The 23,970-nt window shown below is 34.2% G+C and overlaps 1 pseudogene; it reads left to right on the forward strand.

The window, feature by feature from the left end:
• Positions 1-22,754: 22,754 nt before the first annotated feature.
• Positions 22,755-22,872, forward strand: LOC120598948 (uncharacterized; annotated as a pseudogene).
• Positions 22,873-23,970: the final 1,098 nt, after the last annotated feature.

Genomic DNA, 23,970 nt, shown 5'->3' on the forward strand with positions numbered 1-23,970 from the left:
ATGTGGCAAAGAATGTGAATGATGGAAGAAGTAAAGAATTAGAGGCAATAATGCAATCAGTCTACTAAAACTTTTATATTTAGATTTTTAAATATACATTTATAGAATTAGGAGTTTATATTTAGATTTTTAAATATACATTTATAGAATTAGGAGTTTTTATGGGATAGAACTCAATTTCTATCTATAATAAAAAGGAGGGGCTTGAAGTTTTCTCTCATATTAATTGAAGGTACTGTTTTGTTTTGATAGATATTTTAATATTAAATTTTTCTTTTAATAATAAATAAGATTTAATTCATGAAGGTAGAATTAAATATGTTCTAAGTGGATTTGAAAGTAAGTGATAAAAAGAAGAAATTATTGATTATGATATGCATGATGGCTTTCTGGACTTCTGTGACATTGCTGTTCCCTCTCTGCTTATAATATGTCTTGTGCTTATCTTCTTCCTTCATGTTCAGACATCATAGAAACACTTAATGACACTTAAGCTGTATTAGGCCAAGGAAAACAAATGAACAAGCTAAAACAAATGGATTTCACTTCCAAATTCAAAGCAAGAGACTAGGAAAAGAATTCAAGAGTTTTGAAACTAGTCCTGGCAGTCAGCCATCTCAAGGGTATTTGCTTGAGGATTTTATGCTCACATAAGATACAGCAGAGTAGGAAGGAAAGAAAAGTATAGATCAAAAGTTGTATAACCTAAACCTAAGTGACATTGCAGAGATGAAATATAATGAAGTGAAGCTAGTATCAAATTAGAGATACAGACTTAGTTTCTCGGAACAAAAAGCTTGAGTTACACTCTTCTACTGCTTGTTATTTCTAAATATTTGTAAGCTTGACAGGCAAGGCTAGAATGATTCCTCTCAGTTAATAAATCAACTCTGCATAAGTAAGACTTCTGGAAACCTCATGTGCTAGAGTTGCCTCCCTCTGGAAAAGCACAATTTTGTCTTTAACGCCAGTCGAAGAAAGAAAATGGATAAGCAGAAAAGAGGACTGAAAGATGAAATATTCAGAAGTTATCTGGAATATGACTTCATTTTAAGGAAGGGTGTTCAAGCAGGAAAGAAAAAACATAAATTACTATTAAAACAAAAGAGATAATGCTTATAAATCTCATAAATTATAAATATATAGAATATTTGAAAAATTCTATCTTGACTGCTGGGATATTTTGTACTCAAATTGTAACCATGAGAAACAGCTTCTAATTAATTGGTCTGAATCATTTATGCTTAGCATTCTTAGGTCCATGTAGTTATTTCAGGAAAGAGAGAAGTTTCAAGGGACCAATAGATAATGAAGATAACATAAATTCGAATTTGCCAGCACATGCTTTAAAAATCCATAGTTCCCGTAATTTAAAAACGACCTCCAACAACTGGTTGAGCAATTCGTTCCACTATCAGTGGTCCTTGACACTCTTGAGATAAAGACCCCATGAGAGGCTAATCTGAACTTTCCTCCCAAGGAAAATTCAGAGACTGGAATTTTAGATCCACTTTGTAGAAAGAAACTAATGATTTTTAGTTCTATTGAAAAATAGTATAATCTTTTTGAGTTTAAAGATATAAAATCTATTTAAAATCCATGTATAATTTTGCCAATTATAGATGAGATGACCGAATGGAGAGTTTTTACCACCTAACAATAATATTTTTGTTATTATTGATAAAATAGTATAATGCTTTATAAAGCATTTTTATGTGCATTATGTGATTTGATTCTAAAAACAACATTGTGAGATAGACATAGCTATTATTATTTTTATCATTATTATTACTATCATTATTATTGTCTGATGAAAACTACTGAAAACTGTGTTTAAATAATTTCTTTGGTATAGCAGTAAATGACAGAGATGGAATGTAAATCTAGGCTTTCTCTTTCAGGGGTTAAGACTTATTAATTTATGCCATTCTTCTGTGCAGTGTACTTCATTTTCCTCATCTGTAAAATGTGCTTAATAAAAGTCCCTACTTCACAAAGAAATACAGAGAATTAATTGAGATACTATGTATGAATCACTTAGAATAATACATGGCATATAGCAAATGTTTGATAAATGTTAAATCATTGTATAAGAAATATATATATATATATATTTATCAGAATTCTAATTGCAATGGCTTAATAAATAAAGTGCTGAGTGAATTGATTTTAAAATCCAAGAAAATTGCCGGCTTGTCTAGAGTCATGACTTTTATATGGTAAATATTAGTTTAAAGAAAGCCAATAATTGATGCTTAAAATCACATGGATCTAATAAAAGATTCAGTTGTATTTAACCATGTTAAGTGAATTTTATGAAATCAGTGGTTCCACTCAATTTTGGAACCCTGGTAAATGAGAATTTCTTTTCTTTTAAGCCCTGGAAATAATTGATTAGGGAGAGTGTGTGTGCCCAAGCAACTTGTACTCCAGAAAACTTATTTATATGGGGGTGACTTACCCTCCTATATGTCAGTCACCAGGCTCTGTTTCTGAAAAAGAGTACACAGGACACACCAAAAAATATATAAGTTTTATTTTTGGTAAGAGCCTCTTGCCTAAGCCCTATAGGATGAATACACTCAAGGATTTTCTACGGATGGAAGCCCTCCTTCTACTTAATACAGAAAGAGAGCAAGTAAGAATCCTGTCAGGATTGATTACTTTTACATTTTGTTCTGTAATTATAATCTCTTCAACTGTTTAGTCTTAGTTCTAGAGTTAAAGAGAATTCACATTCATCACCAATCTTTTTATTGCCACTGTGTCTCCATTTATTTCTTGGGTGGCTCAAATTTGCTCTTGAGTAGTTTCTTCAAGAAGAATTCACAGGCGCTGTACACCCCGAGTTCTTGCACACTGGAAGTTTGTTGCTTTTATGTTTGCATGAGAATTTGGGTGGATATTAATGATTGAGTCACACTCTCTATCCCTGAGGACACTGGAGGCATTACTCCACTGTCTTCTAGTTTTGGAGACCAGCCTACTGTTTTGCCATTTATAAGTGTCTTGATCTTTACACTTGTACATTTAAAAGACTTTTTCATTACCTTTGAAGTCCAGTCGTTTTATTATTCTATATTACTTTTAGTATTCTATAATGAATTTGGTCATTCTGCATCCAATTTTTTTTTTTTTCTGTGCTACATGCTGTGCTCTTTCTACTTCTGGATTTATCTTTTTTTTTTTTTTTTAATTTCTGGAAAGTTTTCTTGTATTATATTTTAAATTACTTGTTAAGTTTATTATTTTGATTCTCACTTTTATGGGAATCATTTATGTACAGTTGACCCTTGAACAACATGGGTTTGAACTGTGCAGGTCTACTTATATGCAGATTTTTTTCAATAAATATCTGTATTGTTTTCAATCTGCAGTTGGGATGCCACGGATGCATATAGCTGACTGAATGCATTGGATGTAGATAGCTGACTGAATGCATTGATCTACACCATTTTATACAGGGGACTTGAGCATCCATGGATTTTTGCATTTGTGGGAGCTCTTGGAACCAATTCCTCTCAGATACTGAGAGACTTGTGTAGTTAAGTTTTGGGGGAGCCAAATGTTATATGTGAATTTTTAACTGTATAACATTGTCGTTCAAGGGTCAACTGTATATGTTTGATTCCATAGTGATCATTTTTTCTGTAGTCTTCTTTTTTAACCCTTTATTTCCATTTTATTTTGCTTGCTGTTCCCAATATTATGCTTCATGCTCCTTGGTATTTTGTCCTGTGTGATTCTGCCAATGTAGCTTTCATTTCTGTGATGATTTTACTTTCTATTTTACTCCTTTCTTAAGTTCTTTCAGCTCATATTTCACTCCTTCATTATATATTCTCACATGTTCTTTGATTTTTTTTGTTACTCTTAGTAGTTGCTTTACATAGCTAATCATTTCATTAAGCGTTTTTAATTTATGACACTATTTTTGGTCATCTGCTCTGTGGCAAGATAATTTTGGTAGTATTCTTTCCCATTTGCCTTTCCTATTTCTTTCCTCTTTCATGTGATGTTATATTTGATAAGTACTGGTGCTGATTTTTTTTTTTTTTTTTACTGTGTGTTATATCTGAGTGAGGCTTTTATCATGAACCAGTTATTTACAGGAGGTTCATTACAGTACTGGACAATTTATAGTGTTATTGGGTTGTGCTTTTCTCTATCCAACAGAAATCAACAGCTGTGGGTCAGTCTAAATTTATGGTGCTATCCTCTGTTCTGCCTCTGACTAAATGCTTCCTAAAAATATGGAATGTCAGTGGGATTCTTCATTTAGCCTACTTATCCTGCCTTTCTGTTGCCTTATTAGTTCATGGACGCTCCCACAGTTAGTTCACACATTCCGATGTTTCAGGCTGGAGATGTTGACATGTTACTCACTTTGGGAATTTTGCTAGGTTAGTCTGAGATCTGCAGCCATAGCCATCCACCTCCCCCTTTACTTTCCACCATTTTGCCTTTGAATTTAGAAGTCCTTACTCATTTTATTGTCATTCTGATTCATAGATGCATCTCCTAGGTTTATTAGAAGTAAATCCTTTTTTATATTCCTTGTTCTTATTGTTTTTAAGGATAGTACCATCTTTTATACTAGGGACATAAAATTGTAATTTTTAAAAACAATTTTAGAGGCATTATCCAAAAGCATTGAAAAACCCTTATAAATTTTAATTATTTTTTCAGTGTAAATAACATTGTTTCTATTCTTGAAAACATAAGCCTCCTGTGATAGGAAATGTCACAAAATAGGCATAAAATATAAGCTCTCACATATTAACTCAAATACATTTGTTCATTTAATAAAGAAGAATTATAACTAGAAAATTTTGAAGGGATTATAAAATGGAAACAAATTATGAATCTAATATAATCTTGGCTAAAGTGGCTAATAATGGGAGAATCTTTTCAGTATTCAACCATGCTGTGCTTGACTTAAACTTCCGCAGTGCTTATAAAGATTCTTAGTTATAAAGAGCTTTATTCAGATGTAAAGATTCCCCACAAATCTTTGATTATAGAATGATAATAAATACTCACTTTTTGCAGAGGGAAAACATTGAATTTCTCCTCAGCATCCTCAAGGGCATGCCTATGAATAAAATGCTATTAAAATAACATTTGAAGCAGAAATATATGAAGAGAAAAGTGGAGAGATTTTTAGAGATGAACCTGTTTACAGAGAAAGGATTTGTCTGTATTTGCAAGTGAATGGGAACACTATGTGCTGGTGAGGCGAGCCAGGTTCCTGTGGTTCAGGGACCTTGCTTGGCTCCAATTCCTCTTCTTCCTAGGGGGAAATTAGGAGCTGCTTACTTAAATGCTTAATGTATATCAAAGGAGGTCAGGAATCTGAAATATATTGTGCACTGTAACATTAAAAGATACCAGAATTATGCTTTAAATTATTGTTTAGTTCCACCATTCTATAACAAGGAACAATTTTACCATACCAGTCTGGTTTTAAAGAGGCTAAAAAAAAGTATATTTGCTGAAGTTAAAATAAACTATTAAGTTTGCATAAAAATAAAATCAAAGATATTTTTATAGAAGGAGATTCAATTAGACAAACAGGATTTTCAAATAAACCTTTGTTAGTTTTTATCAGCATTCTGTTTTCTTCGTGGATATTAATATTTTGTGACTTTGTTTTTTGGCCTTCATAATATCTGTGCTATATGGATTTTTTTGCCAGTCTGTATTTTCAGATTCAATATGTTACTTATGTTTTAGAAAGTTTAATATAACTTTTCTCCAATTGTCAGACACCACTTCATTCTAAAAATGTATTTTTTAGGCTATACAGCTATATAGCTATACAGATTGGCTCAATAAATTTTTTTGATCAGATAAAAATTAAAAAGGGATAAAAGACTATCTATATTTAATAACAAAAAATACCTCCCAACTATTTATATGTAAGGTATATATATTTCAAGAACATTTTATCTTTCCTATCTTTTGAGGTTCATGTTTCCTGACCTTACTGTGACAAGATTTTATTTTCTATTTTTATCCTTCTTTGTAATCTGCCCTACTTTACCAGTGTTCTTGTCTGTATGTGCCTCAGGGTCCGAAACTAGCCTCAGACCACCCACAGGTCTGCAGGGGAAAGTACCTGTCATTTATCTGTACCTCTGTAGTACTTAGTTATAGTGCTAATTCAAAGAAGTCCTTTATAGGCACATATATGCTTTAGATCACTTGATCCTAGCTTTTCCAGTGATGGAAAACCCTCAATGCTTCTAATGTGTTTTCTTCTGTCCCCTCACCAGCTTTATTATACATAGGATTTCTTCTACTTTTTTTTGATTCCTCTATACTTGTGATTATTTTCTGTTGTCTACCCAACTCCTTCAGACAATTTGACTTAATCACAGCTTCATATCATCTTCTACAAGGTCTTGATGCCACCCAAATTCATTTTGTTTTAAAGTTATTTTTGCATATGCTGTTGCTTTAGGGGAGTATTTTTCACATTTTTTCCTAACACCGCAGTGGTCTTAAAGTGAAAATAAGTTCACAAATCCATATTTTTCTAAGAAATCTTCCCCCTCTTCAAACTCTTCACATTTGCTCAGTGAATTGTCTTGAGTGGACCACGCATCCTTTTTCTCCTTTTTTCCTCTACTAGTTATGATGATAGTACCTCTTGTTGCTAATTCCAAAGCAGCAAATTTGCTGACTGACTTTGCCCACTAAAAAGTCTGCTGCAATTACTGAAGCTCCATGGCACGGATCCTGCTGTGCATGCCAAGTGCATTTTCTCACATCCCTGATGATGCATTGGTGCAATTTTCCATTGTATGTCAATGATTGGCACTGTCTCCCATTGCTGTAGAAAGTACAGCCGTTTTAGTGAATGACTTGCACTTGTAGTTTGGTTTTTATCCATTTAGGTTTCTCTCTCTCTCTCTCTCTCTCTCTCTCCCCTTTGCTTTAAGAACCAGGCCTTAGCCTGTATAGCCCGATCTTGTAAAGGACAAACTGAATAGTAAGCATCATGCCTTATTCAGAACCACCCAGATAATTGCCCCCTTTCCAGTATAATTTCATGTCAGAATATAAATATATTGAAGACTAATGGCTTAAATGTAATTTCTCTTTAAAAAATTATTATTGTAGCAACATAAAGTAACAAAAATTAGAAATTTATCATTCAGTTGTAAACACAAATGATAAAGCACCATTCATTTTTCCCCCCATTTATTTTTCTATATGCACTTCCTCTTCATTTGGAGTGTAGGATAAGAGTCAAAGCATTTACATCCTTTGAGGCTCATCTGAGCTTAACACAGAACTCTGAAAATAGGAGATATGTTATAAATGGTGATGATGACCTTCACTCTTAGATGCAGATACTTATTCAAAAAATATTAGTATGGACACACCATTTCCACAGATTTAGTACCTTTATCTATTACTTTGACACAATCATGGCTAATGGAGTGACATAAATGCCTTCATGTACATGAAAAGAGAAAACGGAGTAACTTTCCTTCAAGGATTGCAAGATAGAGGAAATGGAGTAGGGGCTGAAATACCAGTAAGAAAATGCTGAACAAATGCTCATGATACTAGATGTTGGGGAACATAAGCCAAAAATCTAAAGAAGGTCTACGTACTTCTCTCTTGCCTACATCTCTTTAAAAATTAGATATATCATCGTTTGTCTTAGGTTTCAACAATCACTCCTGAACAAATCAGAATAAGGAAGGAAGATCATTTTCAGAGGTTTTCGCCTAAGCTTTCTAAGGTCTCTGCCACAGGCATGGGGACTGAGGATGTGAGTTCTTTGAGTAATGGCTTATGTCAGTAATTATCACTGATAATGATACTGCCTAAGAAATATGAGATTTAAGGGCAATTATGGCTGTGGACACACATAACCTTCTAGATTTTTAATTATGTAGCTGCAGAATGTTAATTTTTATGCCATTTGTTATCGCTAGTTAAATATTTACTAATATGTAGACATTAGGATGCTAGTTCATGTGGAAATTATTAGGTGTCTTCTGATAAATAAATTTGACAAATTCCATGTTAAACAAAGTTAAAAGGATTTCCTTATAAGGCTTTTCACACTTTTTATTATGCTAATGAACATTTGAATGGCTAAGAGAGGGATTTTGAGTCAGAAATTGGATCAACTGCATGTAATAGAAACCCAATTACACCGGTTTGACTAAAGAAGGAATTAATTAATTAATTAGTTTATTAATTTTACTCAAAAAAGTCTAGAGGGCTAGCAACCCCCTGGTTTAATGGCTTCATTAAGTTGTTGTAATTTGAGCTCCTTCAACCTTTTTGCTCACTTTACGTTAATTGAGTGATTTTCCACCTGAAGTTCTCAGGAAGAATCCCACATCTACAGGCATCCTGTTACAGTTGCTTTCTGACGTGTCTCACCCAATAGGTTTTTGTTTAAATTTCATGGATAGCCCAGGTTACATGCTCTCAGGAAGTCTGAAGTATGTGGAAATAAGATTTTAAACCAGGAACATTGTTACTCTGAAACAAATCAGAATTCAGCTGGTGAGGAAGTTGGGAAGAGTAGATATTGAGAAGCGAATAAATATATTTGTCATGTAGCATTTTCTAATTTATTTTTTCAGTGACTTCCCCCTTGTTTCAACTCCTCCCTTTTTTAAATGGACTATCTAACAGGACGTATGGGATATGTTATTCTAGTCTAACTCTTCAGATATATATTTTAAAAATGGAAACGCATGTATATAAGAAGATTGGCTTAAGTTCATATACTTCCATTAGTTTCATTTTAAATAAAATTATGGAGAATTTGAGTCATTGTCCAAGAACATAGCAAACAGATAAACTTATTTATTTGTCTTGAAAAGTTCAGAAGCATTTCTTTCAGCTCTTAAGTGTTAGTCACTTTAGGCCTTTCTTTATTTTAAAAATTATCTTAACATTTATTTTCACTTGCAAATTGAGTGGTTTAGTTATTGAGATCATCATAAAAAAGAAGAATTTTAGAACTTTGTGCAGACATTTTTAATGCAGGCCATTTGTCTCTGGTATCAATTTTATCCAATTACTTTATTACATATATGTGCTACAAGTTACAGATAGTTTTAATACCTCCATGATTAAATATGTTTCTTAGGTTCTCCTGCAGAGAAGAATATCATGGTGAAATATTGATAAAATTCTTCAAAGAAGAGCAAAAGGGTCATGATACTTAAGAAAATCTTTAAAACTAAGACTATATTTCCTGTGTCTTAACAGGTAACGTATTTTATAGCTAAAGGTTCAAGTGCTCTATTGATTTTTGTTATGGAAAAATCATCTTATGAGATTTCTGTGTTACCAAAAAAGGATCTTTCCGAAGACCTTGGTTCTCTGTGGACTTAGGTCATATTTCATGGAATAAGATTAAATTTGTCATTGATACCAAATTTGAGAGTTAGTAATTTAGACATTCATATTAAAATCAGAATATCTAAGCTAAATTTTAAAAAAGAGTAAATCCAGAGAACATTCAGTAGAAAGAACTGGGGTGTACTTAGGAAGAAAAAACTTGATAAAAAATATAAAATGGGTCCTTTATAAATTTATGTAAACAGTAAAGAAAAAGATTTTAGGTAGAGTGAAGGAAAAGGTCTTAGGTACAGTGAAGTAATTTAGGAATACAACATCTACATCATATGTCGCAGTACTCATTCTCTTCCTAACCTTGACCTGAATTCCTATAGACATTGTATTTTCCATTGACGTTAGTCCTAGCCATGTCACTTGCTTTGGCGAATGGCATGTGGATGCACATAATATTGAATGTTCTTGTGTGGATTGGCTGTGTTCCTCCTTGAGCATATGTTTTCTGTTATGATAGCAGCATGCCCAGACAGTGGCTGTCCTTCAGCCCGGGACCTAGAGTATGAGGATACATAGATCGAAGTCAAGCTCAGCAGAGCTACAGCCAACTTGCAGCCTTTGTGTAAAACGAGAAGGAAATAAATGTTTGCTACTGCGAGCCACTGAGATTTGAGGGATGTTTGTTTTAGCATCATAAGCTGATTAAGAAATGTATCAGTAATATGGAGCTGGGATATCTTAACATGTAAATAGAGGCATGATGTCACACATTAGTTAATCCTCCTGCTGTTCAGTGTTGCCTAGATTGCATTTGGTATCATTGCTCAACCCCAGTTCTGACATGCAGCTCCAGCACTAATTAGCTGAGTCACTGACCTTAGCTACGTTGCCTTGCCTTTTTGATCTTGGTTCCTTTGGTAGTAAAATAGGAATTATAATATAAATGTCATAGACATATTGGAAGATCAATAGTTAAACATTTAAAGAGATTTGCACAATATTAAGCACAAAGGAGGTTCTTAATAATTGGCAGTTACCGTTATAAGCGTTAATAGCAAGGAATGGCCTAGGGGCCTGGGACCAGGTATTATTTTTACTGTGAAGTGAGGTTGGGGTGTCTCTAGTCATGTAGGGCTCATAAGAGTTGTTTACACAAGGTCTTGCAAAGAGTTTTTATGAAATGAGAGGGCAGGCAATAGGGAACTGAAATTGATGTGGCATGGAGTGGAGGACAGGATGTGTTAGCTAAGACGTTGGGGGTCTGAGTCATAGCCCCAGGTCCTGCAATCCCAGGCAGCTTCAAGTACCACCAACATGAGGAAGGAAGCACCGTGGGGTTTAGATGAATGAGTTGCTGCTCTCACTGGCTTTAGCTACTTTTATCGGCCTAAACTACCTGGATTGTTTAGTAGACATTCTCCTTCTCTAGCCCCAGACATCAATGTTCTAATTTTTCTCATTCTTCCAAAGACGCAGAGTCATAAATGTGTAAATGGTAACTAATTGGAGTAGGAAGACCTGGGTTCATGTCTTAACTTTACACTTATGTTAGTTTTTTAATCTCTAACTTTACGTTATGCAATTCTATCAAGAATTAAGTGACTAATGTATATTTAAAAACATGTAAACTGAGAAAGCCCTATCCAAATATCTTTATCTCCCCAAAATAAAAATTCATTCACTTGTTTATTCACTCACTAAATACTAATCGACTTGGGTAGGACACTATTCCTACTTTTAAAGATTTTCTTAAATAGGAGGGAGGGGGAAAACATTACCTAACACCTTTTATTGTAAGAGAAAAAGAAAACATGCCATGAGTGCGGCCTGAGAAGCTTATGAATATCTCCTACTCATTTTCTCCATCATCGGTTCCCAGAGTACTGTTCCTCCTCCCTCACACCCTTCGCCCTCAGTTCAAAGCGAAAACAGGTCTTGAAGAACCAGTTTTATTCTTTATTTATTTTATGTCAGAGACAAGGTAGGACTGAGCTTGGAGCCGTGGAAGGAGAAGTAGGAGTGACAACATGTAAAGGAGAGGAATGAGGGACAGGAGGCACAGGCGGAACTTGCTCTGTTATCCCTATGGAAACGCAGCGGGTTCTGCTCCCGAACAGGGGGCGGGGTTTCAGATACCTTGTGTAAGAATGGATACACAGGCGGAGATCAAGACTCCTTAAATAAAAGTGAGAGTGAAGTCAGTGAACAAACCATCACTTTTATATACAATGCACTCTTATCTTTTCTTTAACCTAAAAAATATTTGAAAGGTTTCTGTTATTTTTACCTAAGTGTGTGTGTGTGTGTGTGTGTGTGTGTGTGTGCGCACACATTATTTTAAATGCGAATACTCTATATATAAAATTTTCTTTTCAAGGGTCCTTTCACCAGCCTGAGAGAGCCCATGTCTAACCGCAATGATTTACTTAAACTTTTTAAAGTATTTACTAATATTGTTACAATTTACATAAACGTTTACTTTCTAAGACACAAATCTAGACAACAAAGTATTAGTTAAATAATGTCAACAACTAGAAAATATATTTTGTAAAAAAGGTATTTAATTACACATTAATATAATTGCCTCTATGTGCATTAAACCCAGAAAATAACTTTCCCCCTCCAATCTCTCTTCTAGACATCTCCCACTCTTCAGCTGCTTCCTAGATATTCACTTTTGGGGATCCCACTGATAGGAAGCATTTTATTTGCTTTAAACTGAATTTATTTCTCTTCCACAACTTGATCCTTATTCTAGGCTTTCTCAGAAGCTCATCCTCAAAACTTTAGAATTATTTTTAATTAGTCTCTTTCCTTTTTCATCCATGACTAGTATCCTCATTTTATTGTACCTGCAGTTCTCAGTGTTATGTGTGTCTCTTCTAAGCCTCTGATATCACGATGCTATGGCATTATTTATCTCTCTTGGAAGGATATGGTATTAATAAATTGTGACTAATAACCAAGTTGGAAAAAGACCCCTGTGCCCTTTCCCATTCATTTTTCACAAGATAAATTATACATTGTATAACAAGGACAGAAGACAAATTACACATACTGCAAATTCCTGTGAGAAATCTCTCTTTGTCTAGCCAATTATATATGTGTGTGTGTGTGTGTGTGTGTGTGTGTGTATTTGCTACTCAAAGTTTATTTTAGACAAAGAAAAAATCTTGTCTTTTGGTACCCAGATGAGGTAAAGGATGTTGTGATTTGATGTCACCATTGAACCTGCCTCTAATGAACTAAGAAGTGTAAGTAGATGTCACTGCTGGGGTCTTCGGTAACTGCTCTAGGGAACATAATAAAAAAATTAGAGCATATTTCTCCATTGAAATAATTGCCTGGTAATTCCCCTTAAGTCTGTCGGTGAGTTGTAAGCAGAGCCTTTTCTCTGTGCTTGCCTGAGGACCAAGTAAACTAGATGAGGTCAGGTGTCCAGGTTGCTCAAACCTGAAAAAATATCACATTTGCTGGAGGACTGTAAGCAGTGCATGTAATATCTGGTTACTGCTTAGGATTTTCTTGATTAGATAATAAAGGAGTAGTAAAACCCTTTTGATGGTCTCTGTTTTAATGTTCTAAAACTTTTGTCCTGCTGCAATGGTACTAAGCAAAGCAAGGACTGGCCAGAGAAATGTCAGCCTCTAATAAGTCCTAAGACACTAAAAGAGCTCATCACCTCATCATGTAAATGCATATGTGGGCCATGGAAGCACTACATGTAGATGAAAAGTCACAGAGGTGCTGTTCTCAGCCCTGAGCTGACTACCCAGCATCTCCATGTGGAGACATCTCAATCCTAATATAGATAATATGAAGATTTTTGATAGTATTATTAATCAGTCATTGACATTCCTTATTTATCTTGCAGATGTGAGAGATGCCAAAAGAGATATATTAAAGTCTCCCAGAATAAAGATATTTTATCATATTCTCCTGACAGAAATTGCTAATAGTTTTTTTTTTTTATATGAATATAGTTGCCATGTTGTTTGATGCCTAGGCTATAATTGCTATATTTGCTTCATAATTGTGCTTTTTATCACAACATATTGTCTCTCTGTCCTTGTTAATTCCTTATCCTTATATTTCACCTTGACTAATATTATTTGCCATTCTTGATTTTTTATTTGAATTTCTTAGCATCGATCTTACCATCCTTATATTTTCTAACTTTATTTATCACATTAAGTATTTTTGTTGTAGATAACAAGTTTTTTTTTAAAAAAACATAATTTGACACCTTATCCTACTGTAAGAGACTTGAATTAATTGGTGTTTAGTGTATAAAATAATATACTTGATGTTACTCCTTTAATTTTCTTAGTAATACTTTCTATTTTAGTTTGTTTTTTTTTCTTTATACTTTTCCTGTTAGGATTGTGATTAACTTCTTTTTTTTAAATTATGCGACATTGCACAAATGTGTGAACCATCTATTTGAAGGGATCATGCTCATCGTAGCACTATTCTAGTTTTGTTATATAAGCTGCAAGAGGTCTCACAGATCAAGTGTGTTTGTTTCCTTTTTCAAAATTATGTTCTTGATCACTCTTTTCAGAGCTGCTCCCCTGATCTTTCCCTCAAGCTGGACTCCTGGGCGTCAACTCCCATTCCTGTCTCTTCCTCAGAGCCACTTCCTAGTCTTTCCTGTCGGTTGTGCCTCCAGAACACATGTCCACTCCTTCACACATGCATGGCTACCGCTCCAGTCTAAGCAAATCTCACTTTTCACCTAGGTAAGTGCAGTAATCACAACTGACTTTTCTCTTCCCAATATGGAAAGGAAATAGGTAACATCTGTGAAATTCTTGTGAGAGATTTCTCTTTGTCTTATTCTCACCAATACATTTTCCACACAACCTAAACAAACAAACAAACCTGATCATATTGTCTATCTTGCCCAAAGTCCTCCAATAGCTTTCTGTTCCATGTGGGATAAAATGTCAAATCCTTAGTATGACTTAATATGAATTTATATGATCTGACCTCCAGCCTTATTCTTTAACTTCATGTCATGCGTACATACTTTTTGTGCTGAAAATGCTACAGGTGAACTGGCCTTCTCTCTGCTTCTTAAATGTACCAACTTCATCATAATTCGGAAACTCTCATACTCCGTTCTATCAGCCAGGGATAATCTTCCTCCCTAAAGTTTGCATCCTTTTTGTTTCTAGTTTTTCAGATCTCTTCTAAAACACCTTAATTTGTTACTTGGACAATAGTAAGATCTTATTTTCCATCATGCTTACTTATCACAATTTGCACTTAAGTCTCTTTTTGTGTGCTAACTTGTCTATTGTCTTTTGTTTATCATCTTTTAAAAGTGTATTTATGCCATGGTAACAGAGACCATGTGAGTCTCCATTGATGTACTCAGTACTGAGTACCCCAGAACTCACATAGTTTCAGGCACATCGGATAGTTACCAGTAAGTATTTATTGAATGATTAAGTACATGACTGAATATATCTACAATGTCAATACCAGAGGAAGTACATTTTAGAAGTTTGAATGAATAAAGGCTATGCAATACAAGAATTCTAATAAACTTACGCTTAGAACTCAAGCAAATGCAACTACGAAAGCCTTACTTAGAACAACAAGAATATTTACTAAGATCGGTGTTTATGACACCCAAACTCTGAAAGTTTTAGTAGGTTCTGAATTTGGAAGGCTTTCTTTTCTATTCCTACTTCTTAATACTTATTGTATACAATAGATAAAAATGAATTAAACTGCTGAAAATATCTTGTAACATGTTTTACACCTATCAATAATGATAAATTTGATGAACGCAGCTGGTCATTATCTGAATTTGTATATTTTATGCCAATAGCCTAAACTTTACTTTTTTCTAGTACAAAATGCAATATATGTTTAAAAGTTTGTTTTGTTTCATTTTTGCTGCTTTTTTAAGAAAATGTACATATAAAGCTGATATTTCTGAAGTGTCTTTCTTTAGAAACAAGACTAAAGAAAAAAAGCATCTAATTCTATATAATGATTAATGGATGAGGGTAAGAACTATAGTCTTGTCAGAAAAAAAGAAGAAAAAAAGAAAAAGGAAAAAAAAAAAGTCTGACAATTGAAATTTGAGATTGTGTCTGAAATCCCATTCAGGAGGAAACAGTAAAATATAAGATTTACCAAACAGATACCAAAGAATGAGGGCAAAGTCAAAATAAAGCATCCTATGAGACTTAAAAAGGTAGAAATTTAGGAAGTGCAATAGCCAATGTTGTAGTTTAATCTAAAGAAAAATGAAGTCTCCAAAAGACATCAGCTAGAGCTTGTCACTTTCCTGTTGAATACTTCTCACTGATGCACTTTATAGACAGACACTCAGCTGCTTCTGTTAATGGCTTTTACCAGACTGCTTCCATCATTAGAGAAGAATAAAGTTTTCTCCCTGAATTGAGAAAGCAGATTTTGTGACCACAACATTTACTATGGGAAGGGGAGTCTTAAAAGAAAACTTCTGGTTCTATAAAATTATCTTACCTTTTTAGAAAAAAAGAGAATATTATCTACCAATTGACAGATCCATCAGCTTGAGAAGCCACTGACTTTAGAGTAGAGGAAAGAAGGCGAGAAATATCTAACATGATGAGGTAGGTATAAGAGAAACTTTTCGCTAGCAGACCCATGCCCAACTCTCCTCTCTTGCTTGCCAACACAACAGGAGATGGAAAAGTTGAATGCTTTATATCCCAGTAACCCTTATAACTAGAGGGTGGCCACATGTCATAATTTCAGCAAATGAAACCGAAGTGGAAACATGTTGGGGGGATTTGAGGAAAGGATATGTTTTTTTATTTTATTTTTTTCTGATTAAAGTAGCAGTGATTAGCAGCCCCTGGGAGTACCCTAACTCCACTTTCTGTCATAAATTTGAACGTGTGGACTAGAACTACGGAAGCCACCTTGCCATCCTGGGGAAAGGCCGAGAGCTGCCCTGGCATTCTTGAACCACTAAATCAACGTCAGCATCTACCTGACTTGAGACATCTAGTTAGGTGAAAATAAATTTTTTTTTTGAGACACCTTTTATTTTTACATGCAGCCAAAAGCATTTATACCTTTACATGAGAATAAATCTGAAACTAGATCTTTATTAGACAGCAAATTTCAACATTCTGATGCAGATTCAACCGAGTTATTGATCCCTTACTATTCAGCAAGTTCCAAAACTTTAAGTATAGTTTTAAATTTTAATATCTAAAATGTATATATAAATGCTACAAACTGACAAATAAGAAAATTTAAAAAGGCTCATTACTTTCATTTCATATGCACTTATTTGATGTGATCAGATCAAATTTTGGAGAAATATTTTTTTAAGTTTAATTATTTTTTAGACAATGTTTGCCACTTTTATTCAGAAGGACTAATTAAAAGTCTATCGATCAAATCTTAGAAATAAATAAGTGCATGTGAAATTGAAGTATCATTAAACTTTCAAATGATGCTTGTTGTAAGTTAGTGTCATTGACACTTCTGGGATTATTAAAGCTTAAAACTGGACTGCGACTTCAAGTAGATCTGGTTCACCAGGCACTGTGGTAAACACCGGGATAAAAAGACAAATTGAACATGGTTCCCAAGATTAAGAAGCTCGCAATCTTATGTGAAGGTTCCTATCTCAGCTGCATACTAATTACAGTAGAGATTAAAAAAAACAGCACAGAGTTCTCAGAGCACACTCCAGCTCCCAGGATGCTGGTTTCGTTGATCTGGGGTGGGGCCTCTGTGATTCTAAAGTCCAACTAGAGCTGAGAACTACTCTTCTAGAGGGTTCATATTTATCTCCAACTAAACCTATGCAAATAAGCTCTTGCCAAGGAAGGCTAGTTTATGAATTATGTGTTTGATAAACCTAATCAGCAGAGGCGGTAGCAATCAGCCTTTACACGCAGGACTTTGGAATAGCATTTATGGTATTTCTGTAATACTCTCGCTCATGATTTTTCTGAGTTAACAATGGGTAGCCCTTTCCTGTTTAAATTCTTGTTTAAAAATCAAGATATCATGGTCCATACATGCTGTCCACAATATGCCCTCTCTCCTTGATGGGAGATGACAGGCAGTGATGAGAAATGCAGTCTTGTCACTGGCTTATTTCTTACCAAGAAATACGCTCCTAGCCTTCTTAAAATTGGAACATAAGAGAGTGAGTGATCAATTAAGAAATTAAAGATTTCTATTAATTGTCAATGTAAGAAACATTCAGATCTATACAGAATTTTTATAAGTATTTATTTGAGCCAGACTAATGACATGTATCAGGGAGCAAGATCTCAAATGCTCCAGAGAATAACAGTTTTGCAGCTTCTTTTATGCATTCGAAATTAACGGAGATTTAAGGAAGACTGCAGAAAGCAAAGTGGGTATTGGATTATAAGATTATGTACTTTCTTGAGTGTTAACACCCCCTCAAGGGGTATCGCTTCTGGTGTTTCAAAAGTGTGTTAACCTAGTTGTATAGGAACAATGACCAGTGCTGTCTTAAAATCTTTCACTAAAGTTAAAGGCCTGGAGGTTGACTACCCACTATGACTTGTCCAGTTAGTAATTTACGGCCTGATCATCCTGTGAGGTTACTCTCCATAGAACTTGTTTTTTCATCCATAAAATTATATTTATTTGAGGTTGTTTCTCGTATTGCATTATGTGCTTGAAAAAGAAGTACACGGGCACAGAAAAAAATCTTCTATGTTTAGTCTTTCTTCTCAAGTTATTTAAATATTAATAAGTGCTATTCATTGATTATAATAATAAGGCGATATGTTAGTATTTCAGTTGTTTTATGTGAGAGTTGTTCATGCAACAAATATCTATTGAGCACCTGCTTCACTCCAAGAATCTTTCTAGATTCTGAGGATGCACAGATGAATAGCCCAGAAGAGGTTCTCTTACTGGGGGCTTAAAGTTGTGGGAATTCAGAACCAATTACTCAAAGATGTGCCTCTGTGGTATGTGGATTGTTTTAAGCTGATGTACAACTCTATCCATGGACTCAAGAAAACTTTTGTCCCTCCCTTAACTACCAGAAGAACTTGAATGAGGGGGCTTGCCCATAATAAGAGATGATCAGAAATAGCCTTTGTTGACCTATCTATAGAGCACAACAAACTTCTATTTTTTCTACAATGACCCTTTGAAGCCCCCAGGGTACACTACTGCATCCCTAGCTCAGAATGTCTTACCTCAATACCTCTTTCTACCTCTGAGCCATTTGTGCATGTGGGGTTCCCTCATGTATGTGGGGTTCCCATATATATGTGTGTATTAAATGTGACTATTTTCTCTTCCTACTCTGTCTCATATATATTTGATTATTTGACCAGTCAAATGAACCTTGAATGTATTAGACTTCCATGCAGTGTAATAAGGCAATTCTATTTAGTCATAATGTTTTGCTTAAAATACATAATTTCTCTATGAAGAATATTTTTAAAAGAGTCCTTTTTTTATGAGTAGCTTCTTTAAAACATTTTTTTAATTTCAGAACAGCACAGATTTGTTTTTGAGGCAGAATCGACCACACTGGTTGTTAAAAAATTAGATAAATAAAAATGTACATAGCAAAAATAGAAAAGTTTACATTAAAAACATCTTATAATCCCAAAATTAACCATGTATAATATTTTGGCATATTTCCAGATATTTTTCTATAAACATAAATACAAATTTTAGAAAATGAAATTACATTTCTATAAAATAAGACTTTTATAATTTAAAATACACAGTAATCAAACTATGCTATTTTGGTATGAACAAAACATAGTGAGCAATTTTAAAAGAAAAATCTTTAAAGAAATATCCTTGTCAGAAGGAACAAAAAAGACTTAGGTTACTTTCAAAACTGAAAATTTATTTTCAGAATTCATGTAGCAATGAGAGAGTTAGTTGGAAATCTTTCTAGAACATAGAACAGCCAGAGCTCTTGAGGACAGTGCCAGGGTTTAGGAATTGGAAGATTTCAGTTTTCAGACTAACGGAATCCGGTAATTCTGGCGCTCTCGTAACTTTAGGTTCTTTTTCTTTGTATCTCTCCTCACTGCTTCTCTAACGTGACTCAGCTGCCCTCGCTCTGTTTCCCCACTGTGTGTCTTCTTACATCACTTACCACTTCCAACTCAATTATTCTTTCTCTTAAACATGCATAGCTATTTTAATCCACCCATGCCACATGACGTGGTATAATGTTACTAATGTTGACATATTCCTAAAACACGCACACACACACACATACACACACACGTGAGGAAATTCTGATGAAAACATTCTAAAACAACAGATTGACTATATATTCATTTGAGCACATTTACGTATATTTACGTTTCTCATAATTTGACTATACTCATATGTTTTCAGCCAATGGTTGCTAGTTCTACAAATGGTACTTTACATTCTTGGCCAATGGACTTTCTTCATTAGAGATAAAGGAATTCTGCAACATGTAATTTTCAACTCTTGGTCTTGATTCATGTCATATATTTTGACTCTTAATGGCTGATGAGATATATAAAAGGGATAGTGTTGGATTTGTTATAAGAATTATAGCCAAAGAAAAACAATGAACAAAGGATACTGGATGACAGAATGAAAGTTGGGAGATCGTTTAAGATGCCTTCAAGGAAATGGTCGAGAAATCAGAAAGTAGAGATTATCTGGCATTAGGGGTGGACAGATGGAATTTCTTTCATTTAAGCAACTATATTTTGTCACAGCAATTGGAAGAAATTATGACTATGGGCAAGTCATAGTGTCAGGGCGTTGCCAATGTTTGATACAAGTCATATTCTCAAACCATACCAGTAGTTTGCAAACTGCCTGGTACTACTTATATCTAGAGGGTAACACAAAGTCTTTCCAAGGGCGCAGATAGTTTTAAGGGAATTCAGTTTCCAGAGAATTAACTTCCGTGGATACATTTTCCTGAAACTGATCTGTCTGAGTAGTGTCAAGATGTTAGGTCCGTTCTCATTTTCTTTTTCAAAATTGTCCTTCTCCTACTATATTCTCACCCAAACTGAGTCTTTTCATGGGATGTAAAAGCCTCCAGGTTTCCAATTACAAGAAAACTTCACAGAATGTATCTTTAAGTCTTCTTTAATTAAGAAACCATAAGAAGAGCCTTTTCTTTTCCTTTTTTTATCCAGTCATTGTGGTTGGCAGTTTCTAGTATGTCCCCAAGATTCCTACCCCCTGATGTACAACACTGTATAATCCTCTCTCCTGGACGATGGGCGGGGCCTGTGGATATTTTAGGATATAATTACAGTATATAAGACTATCTTAGACCAGAGGGATAGATTCTTCTGCTGGATTTGAGGAAGTAAGCTGTCATGTAGTAAGAGTTCTTATACAAGCAACATAGAACAAGGAACTGTCAGGGCCTCTAGAAGTTGAGAGTGGCTCCTGGCTGACAGCCAGCAACCAAATTCTAAAGCTGCAAAGAACTGAATCGACCAAAAACCACCTTGGTAGACGAGACTGGGGTTCAGAAAGTCATGTCACCCAGCTGACACCTAGTGAAATTTCTGCAGCCTGTGAGACCCTAAGCAGAGGCCCTAGACTCCTGACCTAAGGAAATTACGAGATGATAAATGCATGTTGTTCTAAGCTGCTTGATTTGTGGTATTTGTTATTCAACAAAGAAAAACAATGCAGTTATTCAAAAAGTATTTACAGAGCACATGTTGTATTTCAGACACTGAGAGATTCTCTTTAATGACATTTTCCAAAATCTCTGCCCTCATAAGACTTATCTTTTGGTGGACAGAATGACTATAATCAGGATTAAAATGTAAAATATGTAGCATTTTAGACAGTAATAGTCGTTAGAGGGAAAAAAATACAGTAGGAAAATGGGACATGACTTGGGTGGGGGAGCGTGTGGTCCGAGGTCAGAAAGGAAAAGGCAAAGGGATCGGTGACTGGCAGAGAAGTGATAAGGACAAGAAATAGGAGATGAGGTCAGAGAAGGAAATGCAGACTACATCTGCAGAGCTTCGAAGGTCATGGTACAGTTTTTGGCTTTCATTCTGAGTAACATAGGGAGCCAAGGGAAATTTTAAGCAAGGAGATGATGTCATTGGACTTTTCTTTTGACAGACTCACTGTCACTGTTATAACATGTGGTGTAATGTATAGATCTATACAATCTATACATTACACCACATGTTATAGATTGACAGGAGGCAAGGGTGGAGGAAGAGACACCAGTTAAGATCCTATGGTAATAACCCAGACAAGAAGGGGTAGTGGTTGGATCAGGGTGATGGCAGAGGAAAGAAGTTATGAAATTCGAATCCTTCCTTTTCAACAAAATTGAAAGCAGATATTGTTGATAAAGAATTGAAATCTTCTTCCATTCCATCTACTTATCTATGTAAAGAAGTTTTCTTAAAACTCGTATCACTAAAAAGTGAACATGTAAAATGGAATTGATGCTGAAACCTAACCCCATTCTTGCAACAAGTACTATGTATCCATAGATACGTGAACTAATTAAAAACTTTCTAGCCATCTCATTAAGAGACATGTTTTTGCGTTTATTTTTATCAAAACTTTTAATATATTTTCATGATTTGTATATTAAAAATAATAGTAATAAAACTCAATCCACAAAAATATATCTTTAATATGTAAAGCCTTATAGTCACAGGAATAAAAAATTAATTTCAATCTATATACTTTTTTTTGCAGAAAAGATTGGTTAATAACAAGCCTTCAAGCTATAAGTATATCGACTAGAAATATTACATTAAAATAAATATCAGTGGGGAAGTGAAATGGAAATTTGAATAAAGTTTTTGACTCTTTATTTGACAATAATGAACATGTGATGATTAATTTTTAAAATGGATAAGGGCGAGAGCATCAGGTCACTGTGCTATTTAGATTCTGCATGCATTCAGATTGGGCTGCCGCAAATGTTAATGAACCCCGGACCATGAGTACAAATGGAGGTTCACCTAAAACATGCTTAAATACTTAAGAGTTACAAGTTATACGAACAAATTGTTAAGTAAAATATGCTCTATTTTACCTGTAAAAATGTACTCTCAATGTAACAGAAAAATGTGTAAAGTTTTGGTTTTTATATGTCTTAGAGTTGACAAAATATTAATGAGGACTGAATATATTATTGTTCATGTTTGGGTGTTCTGCTGGTAATCCAGTTGTGTTTGGATATGTAAAAATATAAAGACATAAATAATATATAAATTGTTGTATGTTCTTCCATAAATTTCATTTTTGTCCCTATTTAGGAATAACATTGTTTCATAATCAACATTTTCATATAATTTGCATTTTATTGATGGTAATAACCTAAAAATTTTAAAATAAAATGTACTGTAATTATAATCATAGTGCAGAAAGTTTGAAAATATGTTCGTGTCTACAGCCGTGCCACCCTGAACAAGCCCGATCCCGTCTGATCTTGGAAGCTAAGCAGGGTCAGGCCTGGTTAGTACTTGGATGGGAGACCTTGTAGGAAACCAGGTGCTGTAGGCGTAAAAAATAAAAAATAAGGAATTATAAGCTGGCAAGTTCCTTGCAATCTGTGAGGTCAACCAAAGTTTGCCTCATCTAAAAAAAAATATGTTTGTAAAGAATTTAGTCAACGTAAAAACAATAAGAAATATTTGTTCATGTTTTTGAAAAAAGTTATGTTTATTAAAATTTTCAAAATAGTTCATTGAAATTAGAGGTATAATACAAATTATAAACAAAGACCATTAAATATTTACATTAAAATCACTTGATTTTGAATAGTGAATTAAATTTTTTTTATACATTTATAAAAAGAAAATTATTTGCAATTCTATTGTTCGATTTTCGTCTAGTTGCTAGTGCAAAGAAATGGTCTAGATATTCACATATACACATATAAGGTGAATATGAATTGTTTACTATTGGTAAATAATTATTAGCTGCTCTATGCAACTATAGTATACGGCTTTAATCAGAAATCAAAGAGAGGCGAGAAAATGGGCATTTGACTTTATAGGAAATATTTCTTTGTTATTGCAAGACTATGTGGCATTCATGCCATCTGGCACAGGGATTTGATGAGTTCATTAATTTTTTCTTCTCTTACTTGAGCACTTTGTCTACTCAAATCTGTCCTGCTCTCCAAAGCAGTGTCTGACCCAGACATTAGTGGCACCACATCCTACAAGTTTATACGACATTGAGAGGCAGTCTCATTTTTGTGGAGGGCTAAGCTGTGAGATATGCGAAAGCAATCCGTTGGGGCTTGAGCAGCGTTAGTATTGAGAACAGATGTTCAGAGTTATAGGTCATTCTGTGCGTGTTAAATGCAGATCCTGAGCAATAGAGGATCCTAGGTGTTTTTAATGAATTTATATATTGTGCTTTCATGATATACAAGGTTCCTCTTGCTTAGGTCTAAGGATTCTATTTCTTTTAAAAGAAAGATCATTTTATATTAAAATCATAATATTTACAAATATAAATTTGCAACTTCAAATTTATGATAAAATTATACAGCTTAAAATGGGATATAAGATACAAAGTTTTGCAAAATTACTTTAGGGCTACTGGAGTAAAAACGGTTTGAAAATATTGGATATGAAACTGTATAGGGTG

This window comes from Pteropus medius, unplaced genomic scaffold (assembly GCF_902729225.1).
Source record: "Pteropus medius unplaced genomic scaffold, Ma_sr-lr_union100, whole genome shotgun sequence".
NCBI lineage: Eukaryota > Metazoa > Chordata > Mammalia > Chiroptera > Pteropodidae > Pteropus > Pteropus medius.